At 32.8% G+C, this 11,295-nt stretch overlaps 3 long non-coding RNA genes across 3 annotated transcripts; 1 reads left to right on the forward strand and 2 right to left on the reverse strand.

The window, feature by feature from the left end:
• Positions 1 to 2,560: 2,560 nt before the first annotated feature.
• On the reverse strand, positions 2,561 to 3,703 carry LOC125060451. Its single transcript, XR_007118859.1, has 2 exons — positions 3,248 to 3,703; positions 2,561 to 3,161 (listed from the first exon to the last, which is right to left on the reverse strand). It is a non-coding gene; the product is annotated as an uncharacterized LOC125060451 (long non-coding RNA).
• Positions 3,704 to 4,601: 898 nt separating this feature from the next.
• LOC125060484 lies at positions 4,602 to 5,556 on the reverse strand. Its single transcript, XR_007118866.1, has 2 exons — positions 5,390 to 5,556; positions 4,602 to 5,303 (listed from the first exon to the last, which is right to left on the reverse strand). It is a non-coding gene; the product is annotated as an uncharacterized LOC125060484 (long non-coding RNA).
• Positions 5,557 to 7,398: 1,842 nt separating this feature from the next.
• LOC125060411 lies at positions 7,399 to 8,755 on the forward strand. Its single transcript, XR_007118854.1, has 2 exons — positions 7,399 to 7,692; positions 8,430 to 8,755. It is a non-coding gene; the product is annotated as an uncharacterized LOC125060411 (long non-coding RNA).
• The last annotated feature ends 2,540 nt before the right edge of the window (positions 8,756 to 11,295 follow it).

The raw sequence follows: 11,295 nt of genomic DNA on the forward strand, positions 1-11,295 counted from the left end.
TGATAGTTTTAGTAATAGAGGAGAAAAAATGAAGGCCTGCCCTGCGATTCTGTAACTCACTTCACGAACTCACACAGCGGTTTTCGCATCGGCGGTCGCTCTCAAATCAGTCGTGAAGCAGTCATTTTATGATTTGGCATTCTGATAAACAATAAACTACAAGCTCCCACCTTTTCAGAATGCCAAATCATAATATGACTGCTTCACGACTGATTTGAGAGCGACCGCCGATGCGAAAACCGCTGTGTGAGTTCGTGAAGTGAGTTACAGAATCGCAGGGCTGGGAAGAAATCTCGTGTTACTGGCCAGACTGTATTTTTTTATATTTTCGAGTCCCACTATTTTCAAAGTGTGACGAAAATTGAAACCATCCCTTTTGCGAATAAAGTTGTGCAAAATGCAACAAGATTTCAGAATGTCTTCTGAGAAATGAACAGAAGTGTTTAATAGGCGATGTAATATTCTCCATTTGTTTGCTAGTACGCCGAAGGTACACTCAATGCAATGTCTGGCACGGCTTAACCTATAATTGAAAACTTTTTTGTCTAAGTCCAAATATTTTCCAGAATATGGCCTCATCATATTTTCATTGAGGCCAAATGCTTCATCATGTATAGTTCAATGGTTGTCGATTACCGACCTGTCGTGGTGAGGGGATATTTAATGTCTTTCTGTGTATCCAATAACTATGGTTTCGTCTTCTACGACGACGTCTTTATATCAAAAGTAGCGCAATTAAACCTTCTTTGTCAGAGTCCATTATGATACTGCAGGCAAGGGTTAAAAAAAGTAGCAGCCACCGACCGCAAGTGTCGACCACCGGCCACAAGTGGCTGTCGCGCGCTTCAGCTACCTTTGTAGCCGCTTCTAGCTTCTCGTGGCGGCGTTTGTGGCTGTGGCGTGTGGCCCGTGTGCGGCGACAGTTATTGACTAAAGATTTTCAGGAATAAAAAAAATAAAATTAAAATAAGATATTAGGTAATAGTTTTATTACTACCCTGACGAGTATAATTCTTGGAAGGCTTAAGATTTTATTAATCATTCGTATAAACAATTGCTATAGATATCACGTGAATAAATGAGTAACTAGATAACGCAATATGAATCGGCAATTTTTACAAAAACTCTTCGACGAATTTGAGGAGGAAAAACATATCAGTTAAATAATGTTATGTGTCTATTTTTTTTTAATTTGTAGAAATCGCCACTTCCCCCATTAAAGTCCTAACTAAAGTCTTGTCTTACTTATCGAACTAAGTAGTTTTAGGCTTCCCTACTAACCTCCTCACTCATAACGCAAACGTGATATAATCGTCAAAATAATATAGAATCTTTTAATTTATTATTCTAAATTATACTTTCCGAGTTGACAAACTAGATCAATAACACCGAACATGCCTCCATGTCATCCATGCGACAGCAGGTATCGCAATATTCTTCTTCTAACACATTCAAATATCGACGTAGGAAAGCACATTTGCTGTAAGTAGACATATTGCAATTGTTCACCAGAGCCAAAAAACTTTATTAATTTCGGAAAAAAATTAATAGTGTCTGACCTATCCATGATATTGCTACCATTTTTGAAACATATATTTATTTAACTGCCAGTCACCATTTGCAATGTAAACTTTTTATCCAAAGTTACTATAAGTACGTGTTTGGCTAGTTACAGTAAACAGTTTTTTAAATCACAAACCGTTAAAACGCTGTAACTAAGGGCCGGTTTTTTGATCCGTAGTTAACTCAACTATTGGTAAAAAATCGTTACTATTAGTCAAATATCAGCAAAATGCGTTTTTTGATCCGTGGTAAGAGCATCCAATGGTAAAATATCTAACCATTAGTCAAAAAAGTTAACTACTCAGTATCGGAGGGTTAAAAAGATGGCCGCTGGTAATTTATATAGTAACAGCTGTTTGTCACAGAAATCAAACCATGATAAATACGTTTATTACTATCTAATGATGAATTTAAACATATTGAGATACTTTAATTAATGAGACGATGAAGAAGACGATAATATTATATGAGAATGTGTTAATGAGTGACCAAAAATATTTAGGCAATGTCATCCGCCATTAGAAACCTGGGATGATGTAGATTTTTGTCACTGTTACCCCCTATCGAAGGGAACAGTGCTCTGGATTGTTACTGAAATTGGGAATGATCTTAAACTGCCAATGAACAAGAGTATATATAGACAGCAGCTCATACAAACCTATTTTGCTTCATTACTAGCTACAGAACCGCAGCAGTATATAATTAAGTATATTACTAATTCATTATGTGTTTTATTGCCTATAATATTAACTTATAATTATTATAAGTTAATATTATAGGCAATAAAATACATAGTTAATATTATTTATATATTACTAATAATATTAACTTATTTACTAAAAACTACAGCTACACATTAGTTAGGGACCTATGATATTCTTAAGGGCTTTTATTACATTTGTGAGTTAGCATCTACCTACTTTATTACAAGAATTTATAAATAAAACATTTTACTTGATTTATAAACTGTTTAATTATAACTTAAATATAAACCATTTTTATAACAAAACATTACAAAATTTACATGAAACCCTAAAGTAGCAATTAAATATTTTCTAATTGTTTCTTCTTGCATTTCACCTCAATTTGATGCAACTCTTTTTGCTGCTACATATATTTATTGTGCCTTTCTTCCATCTGCTGCATCACTTTTTGGTGCACCTCCTCTTTATGCAGTATGGATTTTTGGTGGGCCTCTCATTGGTGCAGCAAATGTTTTTGATGCTCTTCCTTAGCATAATTGAACAAATCACCCTCTCTTATTTGTCTTTGTTTCAAAAACTCAATTTTTTTTATCAGTGTGGATCATAATCCGCTTCCTTGTTTCCAAAGGGTCAAAAGATTTTTTCCTTTTGTTGTAGGACTCAGCTATACAAGAATAAATATAAAAATGTGCCTACACCTTCATTAAATGTATATTAAATTTAACACTTCGGTGTCTAGACCCATCTGAGTTGAAAACGTCACAGAGATTTCCAAGCTGCATCTTTTTGTAGATTGCTGCAGTGATCAGTTGTTTGCAGGTTACGACTGTGTAATCCTTGAGAAGCATCACCAGTTTGGCAGTTTCTTTTTTGGCGAAGTTAGCAGTATGGTCCCTTTAACAAAACATAAATGTATTACTTTCTATTACGAAACACAAGATAAACCGGAATAAATAACCCGAAAATATGTTTGTACTTACTTATTTGACCGTTGGCTGTTTGCGGACATCGTTATTTATATATTTAAGTATCGTAAAAAGTGTAAACCGTATTAAAACAACTTTATTTATATCGTGTTATTTAGATTAATTTGACACTTCAAACTCTTCAAAGCGCAAATAACGAATGAAGATGGCAAAAATGGATTTCATTCACTCAATATGTCTAGTGTTGTCATACAAAATAAATGTTCCCCACAAAAAAGAACCACATTTTTTGGGATGTCATTGCTCATTGCACTGGCAACAAATTGACAAATTGTTAACTTTAACTATAGTTAAAAAAGGGATTGAAAAACGCATTTACGATTTTACCAATGGTTATTCATTTAACTATAGTTAATGTAACAAATGGTAAAACCATTTTTTACTACGGATCAAAAAACTGGCCCTAAGGGGCGGTTTTTTGATCCGTAGTTAACTCAACTATTGGTAAAAAATCGTTGCTATTAGTTAAATATCAGCAAAATGCGTTTTTTGATCCGTGGTAAGAGCATCCAATGGTAAAATATCTAACCATTAGGCAAAAAAGTTAACTACTCAGTATCGGAGGGTTAAAAAGATGGCCGCTGGTAATTTATATAGTAACAGCTGTTTGTCACAGAAATCAAACTATGATAAATACGTTTATTACTATCTAATGATGAATTTAAACATATTGAGATACTTTAATTAATGAGACGATGAAGAAGACGATAATATTATATGAGAATGTGTCAATGAGTGACCAAAAATATTTAGGCAATGTCATCCGCCATTAGAAACCTGGGATGATGTAGATTTTTGTCACTGTTACCCCCTATCGAAGGGAACAGTGCTCTGGATTGTTACTGAAATTGGGAATGATCTTAAACTGCCAATGAACAAGAGTATATATAGACAGCAGCTCATACCAACCTATTTTGCTTCATTACTAACTATAGAACCGCAGCAGTATATAATTAAGTATATTACTAATTCATTATGTGTTTTATTGCCTATAATATTAACTTATAATTATTATAATTAAATAAAATACAAGAACATGAGTATATATAGACAGCAGCTCATACAAACCTATTTTGCTTCATTACTAGTTACAGAACCGCAGCAGTATATAATTAAGTATATTACTAATTCATTATGTGTTTTATTGCCTATAATATTAACATATAATTATTATAAGTTAATATTATAGGCAATAGAATACACAATGAATTAGAGTTAATATTATTTATATATTACTAATAATATTAACTTATAATTATTATAAGTACATACAAGTATGTACTTATACTAAAAACTACAGCTACACATTAGTTAGGGACCTATGATATTCTTTAGGGTTTTTATTACATTTGTGAGTTAGCATCTACCTACTTTGTTACAAGAATTTATAAATAAAACATTTGACTTGATTAATAAACTGTTTAATTATAACTTAAATACAAACCATTTTTATTAAAAAAACATTACAAAATTTACATGAAACCCTAAAGTAGCAATTAAATATTTTCTAATTGTTTCTTCTTGCATTTCACCTCAATTTGATGCAACTCTTTTTGCTGCTACATATATTTATTGTGCCTTTCTTCCATCTGCTGCATCACTTTTTGGTGCACCTCCTCTTTATGCAGTATGGATTTTTGGTGGGCCTCTCATTGGTGCAGCAAATGTTTTTGATGCTCTTCCTTAGCATAATTGAACAAATCATCCTCTCTTATTTGTCTTTGTTTCAAAAACTCAATTTTTTTTATCCGTGTGGATCATAATCCGCTTCCTTGTTTCCAAAGGGTTAAAAGATTTTTTCCTTTTGTTGTAGAACACAGCTATACAAGAATTAATATAAAAATGTGCCTACACCTTCATTAAATGTATATTAAATTTAACACGTCGGTGTCTAGACCCATTTGAGTTGAAAACGTCACAGAGATTTCCAAGCTGCATCTTTTTGTAGATTGCTGCAGTGATCAGTTGTTTGCAGGTTACGACTGTGTAATCCTTGAGAAGCATCACCAGTTTGGCAGTTTCTTTTTTGGCGAAGTTAGCAGTATGGTCCCTTTAACAAAATATAAATGTATTACTTTCTATTACGAAACACAAGATTAACCGGAATAAATAACACGAAAATATGTTTGTACTTACTTATTTGACCGTTGGCTGTTTGCGGACATCGTTATTTATATATTTAAGTATCGTAAAAAGTGTAAACCGTATTAAAACACAGAAAAACAACTTTATTTATATCGTGTTATTTAGATTAATTTGACACTTCAAACTCTTCAAAGCGCAAATAACGAATGAAGATGGCAAAAATGAATTTCATTCATTCAATATGTCTAGTGTTGTCATACAAAATAAATGTTCCCCACAAAAAACAACCACATTTTTTGGGATGTCATTGCTCATTGCACTGGCAACAAATTGACAAATTGTTAAGATTAACTATAGTTAAAAAAGGCATTGAAAAACGCATTTACGATTTTACCAATGGTTATTCATTTAACTATAGTTAATGTAACAAATGGTAAAACCATTTTTTACTACGGATCAAAAAACTGGCCCTAAGGAAGAAAAATGTACGCGCGGAAATATTATCAATTTACAGGCGGTAAATATGCTGTATGCAGTAAATTTATGTATTTGGGTACTTTCAATTGCAATTCAAGATGTAATATTAGCTGTTTAGTGTTTATACTTATGATTAGATCTAGAAATGCAGTGGGTCATTTGGTAATGTAATGTTTGGTTGAAATAAAATGTCGTAAATGGTAAAAAAAAACTAAAACTGTAGGTTGCCTAAACTTGCTGTAAGTAGCGCTAAGTTTTTAAATGGGAAGAAGTAAGTATTTGTAAAGAAAAAAATGCAGTTTTTCTTTTGCTGTAAGTACAAAAAGTCTGAAATGACTAGATTTTGGTCTACATACAGCATTTAATCTTGCTAAAAAATATATAAGTACGGGCGTTTTCAACGGCGTATGTAATTTTTTTTTCATCGTAGAGACAAACGACCCGGGTCATTCGATGCGGCTTTTTTTCTGATTCTAATGGCAGGAAAAAGTCACTTTAGGTATTTTGTCTACTTACAGCAAATATGCTTTCCTACGTCGATATGTATATATCATGTCACCTATTTATATATTAACAACAACATTAATAATGAATAAAACTGCGTGCGTACAAAGTACACATGTCAGAAGTGAAACTTCTTTGGCAAACTTATTTTAAGTCTTGTTCATATTTATACAAATACAGACTTAGAGGAAGGAAAAAAGGAAGATATGTTAGGAATTTAATGAATTTACTTAATTGTCATTAAAATATTAAAAGTGTCGAAACTTAATACAAATTAGAAATTTAGTTTGTTTAATTTATTTATTCGATAATAAAACACGTGTCATTTCAATTTACAATTCGTCATTTGAGATTTCAATAAAATATTTTGCATAGAATATAAAATACTAATCTTTTATAAATTCTCTGTACGAAATTTTAATTAAAAAAATAGAATTTCTATAAGGTAATTCGCCCTTCTCACTCTGTCTCAATCGGTCTCAATCGCTCTCTCCCTTTTCTTCGACAAACGCTGCACATCTTCGTGACGCTATATATTATTATTATTGCGTTTCATCCGTAAACATTTTACCCTTATGCGCCTAAAGAAGTTTCACTTCAATAAAGTCTAATGGGTCATTTATTTAGATTTGCGTGAGGATGCCGATTGCCGACCCTCCCTCAGCTTCCATCTCAGGTGTATTAACTAAACTTTAGTTTAAAATTTTCTCCTTTCATCTATTTCAATATATATTTGTTTTCTATTTTCTATGACGTCGAAGCTCTTGACGGTTAGGTTTGATTTTTTCAAGAGTCGAGACATCTGAATCATCCTTATTCTCGGGGTTGCCTCGTCTAGTAATCTTTTTAAGCTATATGCCTATTTCTTAAAATATTTTCTTTATGTTTGACAAAGCTAAGTGACAGGTAGAAGGAGACCTGGCCGCTGACGAACCATAGATTTCTCGGGAATGTCTTAAGTTGAAATAGCCTATTGAATCGTCTATTAGTAAAGTATAAATTACTGTAGAATTCTGTATAATTATCTGATGAGTTCTCAAATGAAAGCAGTTAGTTCCAGTTCTAGCTTTTACATTTGTTATTACATATTTATTCTATGTCTTCTCTGAATAACTAAACTATCTAGCTAAGTATTAGATAATTAGTGCATTTCCAATAATTGTTGCGTGATAAACATCTATTTTGAAAGTTTTATCAGATATGTTTTTAAAATAGAATGAAATTGCCATCTGATTAAAATCATAATCCGATAAACCTTTAATATAAATGTTGCCCCTTTTTAAATATCGCCAGTTACATATTGAATAACTATTAATTTAAATTCGATTGCTACCATCAGCTTTTTATTCACTTATCGACATAAATTCTGTAACGTAAGTACATTTCTTCGTGATTTATTTGGTCTTACGTAGGTCTTTAAAAGGGTTCTTAAATATTTATACAGCATAGGCTCGAGATTGGGAAGGGACTTCGATAAATAGTGTGATATCACGATTACCTATAAATTTTTATGTTGGATGTGCGATTTTTAGTACAAAATAATATCTACTAATTAAAAATTGATAATTGTTAAGTAACCTATATTTGTTGTTGTCGTTGTGTATAAAACAAAAGTACTAAAATGGAAATGGGCTGGACATACCATAAGAGGAGCAGAAAAATGGAGCAAAATTGTCACACTATGGCAACCAAGAGGCCATAAAAGAAACAAAGGTAGGCAATTTAAGAGGTGGGCCGATGAAATCGTGGAAATGGCAGGAAAGACTAAGACCTGGACGAGATTGGTTTACAATAAGGAAAAATGGAGGACAATGGGGGAGGCCTTTGCCCGTAGGCACACAGAGTTAGTTATCATAGATTAAGGAAAATAATAGTTATAATGTATATATTTTGTATTCTGATTCTGATATAAGGCTATAAATAAATAAACAAAAAAGTAACCTATATTTAACTTAACAAACGAAGCCTTTCACTGTTAAGTAGCATCTATAAACCGATATAGGAAGACCACCTGTTACTGGACTATTATTTAAATACCCTGTTTTATATAATCTCAATAAAAAATATTAATTTCAGTATAAGCGACTTTAATTTTATATTTTTATTCTAGAATGAACCGTCGAACCAACATGCCTGGAGCTTTCACCGTCCAAGGATACTCTATCGCAACGAACCCCTGCTTCGGACCGAGCAGATTGAGCAACCCACATTTTGGGGCACCTGTCAATCCACCACCACACTACAACACTTGCTTCGTCTCCGCATCTTCGCTCAGGAAAGCTTACCCCCAGATGACTCCCACTCGAAATAATCATTGTTTTAAGTGATTCGCCTCGATAATGGTTATATTGAATCTCAATTATGGAATGTATTATATCTAGGCATAAGTATGTTAAGTGTTGACTAATTTCTAACTTATTAAAACCTATTAACTCTAATATTTATTTTGATGCCTCTCCTATATGCTGTGGCGCGTGCAGTTGTGTCGACGACTGAACGAAGACTTTCATCCAATCATAGTACATATGGAATAGTCAGTGTATTTGTGCCTCTGACACTTATGCATGCGTAGTTCTCTCAATAGAGATAAGCCCTAAGTTGGGCTGGAAACATTACTCTCTCTCTCTATTTTTGAACTAACACATTTTTCAGAGTAATAAAAACTTTATTTATATCTACCGATTTTCGCCATAAAATATAGCCGTGCCAAACAATAATTGCTACGTGTTTTGAGGCCACTTTGCGAGTTCGATTCAAAGCAAACACTAACAATAGTAACTATTAAGGCGCGTACATGTCGATAATGTAATACATTTCTTAGATTGCCTTAGGGTTGAGTTTCTTTATTTTTTATTTTTTTATTCACACTTCATTGCATTACAAAAAACACAAAGAACACAATACATAAAAATAATAAGGGTTGCAACGGTCGGCCTTATCTCTAACAAGCGATCTCTTCCAGGCAACCTTAGTAAGGGAAAAACTAAAAAAATAAATTTGATGAGTAAAGTGCACGAAATGTATAACCAAATGTTATATAAAAAAATATAGAACCTTAAGCTTAAGTAATATAAAAATAGTAATAAAACAAACTAAAAAGCTAATCTCCCGGATTCATTAATGGCGATGCAATACAAAAGAAAAGGAAATACAAGAATTACACTAGTCACGATTGATCAGGATGTAGAAGGTATAGAATTTAAAGAAGATGAGCATCACGTCTGAGTCAGCCACCCGGCTGCTGCGGAATTTAGACACATGGTCATATTTCCTAAGACCAAATATGAAACTTAAGCAGTTTAGTTAGGTTTACCCAATTTAATATTCTTAAGTGAACGCAAAAAATTCAATAATAATCATGCAGTGACGCTACAACCCTGTATAGGTCTTGACCGCAGATTGTATCCGTTTCTTTGATAATTTTTGTTTTATAGACATGTAGGCGATCAATATTATATGCCGGGTTCCTCCTAGCCAGGGTTAATTGAGCACATAAAAAGAAAACTTCCTTGAGCAGTGTTGGCCTAGTGGTTTAATTCCTTTGCACCAGAGAAAAGAGTAGCTAAGGGAGCGAAATAATCTTGCCGATTCATTTAATAATAATAATAATACTAATAAAATGTTAAACTAATTAATAATTGTCTCACTTTTGTATTCACATCACTTTTAATGCGATCGAAACACCGAGCAATAGGTGATAGGCATCATCGCTATATCAATAACTAGCCGTTTCGCGCCCGCTTTGCTGGACGAATTAAAATAAATTTTATGTTTCATTATTTTATTTTTTTTCATATTTTTATTATTCTTCTTTTTAACTTCCCGCTAAGAAAATTGAAATATTTCGAAAATCGAGTTTTTAACAGATGTTGACGTTTTGCGGTTCTAGGAAGCCTCTTTTGTTTTTATTAGCGGGAAAAATTTTCATAAAAGTAAAACAGAAATAAAAAAATGAAGGAACGTTGGAATTAAAAAAATAAATAGCCATAAACCATCTAGGAAAAATTTCGCATCGAATGGTGGTAGTTTCATGTCGATACGATCAGTGGTTTAAGCGTGAAAGAGCCTCAAACGAACACCATTTTCTTTTTATATATATAGATAGATTATTATTCAAGCAAATCAATATTTTAATTTCCTTGACAACAACGAGGCCAAATAAGTCGTTTGTGTAGAAGCAACAAATGATATTGTATATAAATAAGCGCAAATAAATTGCTCCATTCTATCGTCTTTATCTTATTAGATATTTCCGACATCTACATTAAACTTGTTAGATATCAATGCAGCAGTACATATCAGTATTTGGGAAAATCCTTAAAGTGGTATAGTCACTCGCTGATACATCACGAGACAGGCCCGGAGGGAATATATTATACGTTGTGCGTAGCCTTGCCGCAGATTTTATTGATTTTAGTATATTTATAACTCAAGAACGGCTGAACTGATTTGGCTGAAAATTGATGAGGAGATAGCCTAGAACCAGGAGACGGACATAAAACAAAACAAAAGTGGTATAACAAAACCCAACAAATAGACAAACGAAAAAAATCGGATTCAAAATTTGACAATTAGAAGTTTTGAAGTTACTCGGTTGATGCGTTTATTTCGAGTTTCATTAACACTAAACATACACAGACACACACTCACGTACACACATAAATACACAGACACACACCCACACACATACACACAATTTACGCATACACACATACCCCACGTGGTTTCCTTATATGTGTATGATTGTTTATTCTCACTAGATTTTTCTCTACTATATAAGACCTTCTGTCGATCCGAAGTGGTCGAGGCCTGATGACCTGTAACACAGATACTCTTACCTTTAGCAGGCATCAGTCTCACACAAACTAGCATTTTCCCTAAACAGAAATAAGACAATTATTTATTTATAATAGTATATAACTGTCACTTGTTTATGTACTAAGTTTTTCTGAGAAATGAATAAAGATTATTATTAT

This window comes from Pieris napi, chromosome 21, assembly GCF_905475465.1.
Source record: "Pieris napi chromosome 21, ilPieNapi1.2, whole genome shotgun sequence".
Lineage (NCBI taxonomy): Eukaryota > Metazoa > Arthropoda > Insecta > Lepidoptera > Pieridae > Pieris > Pieris napi.